General features: G+C 43.5%; 1 pseudogene; it reads left to right on the top strand.

The window, feature by feature from the left end:
* Positions 1-999: 999 nt before the first annotated feature.
* Positions 1,000-1,654, top strand: LOC127218593 (osteoclast-stimulating factor 1-like; annotated as a pseudogene).
* The last annotated feature ends 2,960 nt before the right edge of the window (positions 1,655-4,614 follow it).

Below are 4,614 nucleotides of genomic sequence, written 5' to 3'. Positions count from 1 at the left end.
CGTAGGAAGTTAGGTTGTTCTACTTTCACAAAACATGTATAATGAGATTTTTATAGTTTTCTATGTAAAGGCCCTGCCCATTCTGGCTCAATTCATTGCAAAGCATTTTTATTGTTATTTTTGAGATGGGCTCTCATATAGTGCAGGATTGTCTTGAATTCTCTGTAAAACCAAGGATATCCTTGAATTTTTAGTCTCCTCCCTCATCCTCTTGAGGGCTGTGATTATAAGCATTGTCACCATACCAGGTTACAAAGCGTTTTATTTTTATTATTTTTTAATATTAATTTTGATATTTTAATTTTTTGGGGGGGCCTGTGAAGGACTTATGTGCACACTAGTGCAGGTGCATGCAGAGCCTAGAGTTACACCTGGATGTGAGCCACCTGGTGGTGGGTGCTAGGAACTGAATTTGGGTCCTTTTACTCGGAGCAGTTTCTTTTTTGCTACTTCTGTAAGTGTAGTATTTCTGGGTTTGCAAGTATCAACTGTTCTTATACAGAAGACTGTTGTTGTATGTCTTGAATCCAAGCTATTTTCATTAATTACACATTTTTGTCTTGGGCTTTCTATGTATACAGACATACACTATAAAAAATGAAAATGGGATTGTGATGGCTCAGTAGTTATGATAACTTGTTTTTGTAGAAGACCTGGGTTTGGTGCCCAGTACCCACAAGGTGGCTTACAACTTCCAATTCCAGAGGATCTGGAGCTCTTGTATGGACACCAAGCTTGCATACAGTGCATTTATATTCGTGCAGGAAACCCACTCAGGCACATAAAATCAAAATAATTAAATCTTAAATAACACAGAAAGTGATCAGAAGGTACATAATATTCATATTTTAAAAAGAAATAGGCTGGAACTCGATGTTTCCATTGTCCTGCACTGGCTGAGCAAGGATCTGGAGTGGCTGTGGCCAGTTGCAGGTTTGGTGCCCAGTTACCCAGAGCTTGTGGGGTACTCCAGCTGAGGCTTGTCACTTGGCACAGGCCATGTCCAAGTCACCTCCTACACTGGTCAAAAATAGTCCAAGTTACAGTCTTCAGGTTCTGCATGCCTTTGAACCCAGAACTCCAGATGAATTGAACTTTGAGGAAGGAATTACTATCCAGGGAAGGAGATATTATCTGCATCACTGACATGAATAACACCAGAGGGTGGGCAGGGACCTGCAAAGGCAAGACCGGACTTATCATGAGCAAGTACATGGCTCAGCGGGACAGATTCATTGACAATCTATTGCATGCAGCTGGAAAAAGAGGTAACTTGAGTCAGTTGAGAGAGTGCTTTGAACAATCACGTGGTTATGGACGGCTTGGACAAAGCCACTGGAAACACTGGCCTGTACTGAGCCTGACATGGGAACCACAGAGCTATAGTGGAGGTGCTGTTTACTCAGCCAAATGCTGGGCACCAGCAGAAACAAAGAAGCTGGGACACAGCTCTGCATGCAGATGCCTGGAAGGGTTATGCAGACATTGTCCACTTGCTACTGGCAAAATTTCAAGGACAAACTTAAGAAATCCTGAAAAGACTCTTGCCTCTAACATGACCACCAATGCTGCCTTCAAATCATTTATGAAAAAGAATCAGGGAGTAGCTGGAGTTTGAACACTAAGCAACATTGAGCCCCCTCCCCCAACATAATATTTTTATTAACTATTTGAGGAATTCACACAATGTACTTGCTTTCTACTTCCATTCTGCCCAGTTCACTCTCCCACCCTTGCATAACCCTGCCCCCACAAATCAAAAATAAAAAAAAAATTCCACCAAGTCACTTTGTGTTTCCTATATATTCTCTGGCACATGGTCAAACTCCCAGCCCCTTAGATACAGAAACCCACAGAGACAGCTGACCCCCTTGGAAAACAGCATTGGACTGACTAAGACCCCCTTGAACATGGGTCACAGTTAGAAGGCCTGGGCAGTCTAAGGGGCCTCTGACAGTGGAACCAGGATGTATCCCTGGTGCACAAAGGACTTTGGGAGCACATTCCCCATGGAGGGATACTCCCTTAATCTAGAGACAGGAGGGAGGGCCTAGACCCTACTCCAAATGACTTGACAGATTTTGTTGACCCCTTCTGGAAGGCATCCCTGTGGAGTGGGGGGGGGGAATGGGTTGGGAGGATGGTCAGGGGGCATGGGAGGAAGGGACAGTGGGAGGGAGGGAGAGGGAACTGGGATCGATATATAAAATAAGCAAAAAAGAAAGAACAGAAAAAGAAAAAGAAAACTGAGTACTCCCCTACCCTACGAAGCCATCACCGTGAAATGCTATGACTAAGACTCGGACTGATTCCTTCCAGAACTACTTTGGCCACTAAACTTCTTTTGCTTTTGCCCTTCCAAAGACTTGGTTGTGTTGCCAGAAGATTCTTGATAATTTGTTTTTAAAGTTTGTATGAACATGGCACTATTACACCATGATCCATGATGAGTCTGGGTGTACACGAGTTATTCTCACCTGCGGCTTGAAGTAACCGGACACTTTTATGTTCACCAGAGTAGAACAAACAAGCAAAAAAGAAAAGATGATTTCAATTAGTAAGAATTTTTATTCTTTAAAAAATATCAGGACTTTGTTTTTTAAGTTCTTTAACTCAGGATTGGGATATTCTAAGTGGGATTTTCAAGGGGAAATGCTTAGTATAACAATAGGTCAAAATTCTCAACAAAGTTGTCAGCTATTCTGACAAAAATAAAAACAAAACAATAGTGAAGAGAAACATTTAGCGAGAAAGGGGGGGGGGGCTTCCCTCAGTGTCCAGCTGAGAGGGTGGCAATGGCTCCTGCGGTGTTTTGGGATTGGCACAGCTGGTGGAGATGACCTGTCGTGGTTTAATAAGGATCAGGAGAAACAAATAGGCCGAATAGATGTTTATTCAGGGAGAAATAACTTACAATATATACAGATGAACACCTGAACACCAGCAGGTTCCTGGTCCCAAGGATGCCTCCGGATGTTCTCCTGTCCCAGTGCTGCAAGCAAGAGAGCTCTCCGAACCCCTTCCTCAGACTTAGTTTCAGATAACCGCTCCTGTCCCCACCCCCAGTGGGTGCTCTGTGCCAAAGGTGCAGACAAAGTGAATATCTCACTAGAATGACTGGTTCCACGCTGTCCTGGTGACACTGCCCAGTTCAGAGGAGTGCAGTCACCTGAAGCTGTCTTGTAATGAAGTGGTGTCCCTGTCCTTGTGGTCCTTCTCGGACACACAGCCGAGCTCCTGGATAACCTCAGCCCCATGGCCTTCTCTTACCTTGCTGGCCCTATGTAGCACCAGCGCTACAATCTGTTCCACTAATCGGGCAAAGGCCTAGAGATTGAAATAAGAGACAAGACAGTGGATCATTCATTCAACGGCAATGTCGGAATGCCAAATGCATTAATCTGCCCTCAAGTCGAAGTCCTTGTAAAAGGTCTTCTGCACTGGCAGGTTGTTCTCAGGTTTCACTGATGGTAATGATCTGCATGGCTAAAGCATGTGTATAATTTAAAGTGACCACTCCAGGACCCCTGAAGAAAAGTTAACTGCAACTGATGCATTCTTAGCTTTAGCGGGTGTAACACAGATATGTGTGAAAGAGAGAGAACAAGAAGCCACATAGGCCTTCCACAATAAATCCAATTTTTTCCTGTAGGAGGCTAGTTAGTAGATTTAGTTTTAAAATGCCAATTTGTACTAGATAATCGATTGTGTTTTGGGTGGCTACAGCAATGGCGATAACAATCGCAGCTGTGATCCCGAAATCTCCTTTCCCCTATGCTGTACAAGTTGGTCATCTGTAGAGGAGGTCTCTAGCATAGGTACTACCCTGGGTACAAGAACCATGACAGCTGTTGTTTTATACATCCAGCAGCTAACCAGTCAGCAGACCTGCTGGGAACAACAGAGACTTCCTCCAAAATTAGTAGCATTAGTTACAACAAAAAAGAAGGGAGCCAGAACATAAGTGCCTGAAATAAATTAGAAATTCTTATCTTTTGGACCAAAGTGTAATTTTATAGCTGCTTTACTCAAACTATAATTAGTGGTCAGGCAAAGGAACCACACAGGGCTACTCAGACCCACAGGTATCAGAATGGGTGGATTCTTGATGAAGGCCCATCAGACCTTCTCAATATCTGCTATAATCATGGTCCCTCCTCATATGGCGAACCAGATGCTCAGTCACACAAACAGGGTTATCTGCATCTTGTGGAAAGACACAAACCGACCCACGGGGCCCACACTAGAACCTGGTCAGGGCTACAACATTGTCCAGTAGTGATATTCTTCCATATAACTGAGCCATAATCAGATGACCAAGGGCGCTAATGCCTGTTGGCCACAGATCAAGCAGCACCACCAATAGTTAAAAATTTTAAAATATAAAGGACAAGTGAAAGGTGATTATGAGGAGACCCTGTACATTCCCCCTTTTTGTTTTACTAAGATGGGCTTTAATTGTGCAATGTGTGAGCTCCACCATGGCTGGACCTTGAGGATTATAAGGGATGCTCGTCTTATGTGAGATTAAAAAAAAAAAAAAAACTTTTGTAAATAGAGTTGAAACCCTGACTAGTATAGGCAGGGCCATTGTCAGTTTTTAATTGTCTGGGC

The sequence above is a fragment of the Phodopus roborovskii genome, unplaced genomic scaffold, assembly GCF_943737965.1.
Source record: "Phodopus roborovskii unplaced genomic scaffold, PHOROB, whole genome shotgun sequence".
NCBI classification, from domain to species: domain Eukaryota; kingdom Metazoa; phylum Chordata; class Mammalia; order Rodentia; family Cricetidae; genus Phodopus; species Phodopus roborovskii.
The sequence above is the reverse complement of the archived record's forward strand: the minus strand, read 5'-3'. Positions and strand labels throughout refer to the sequence as shown.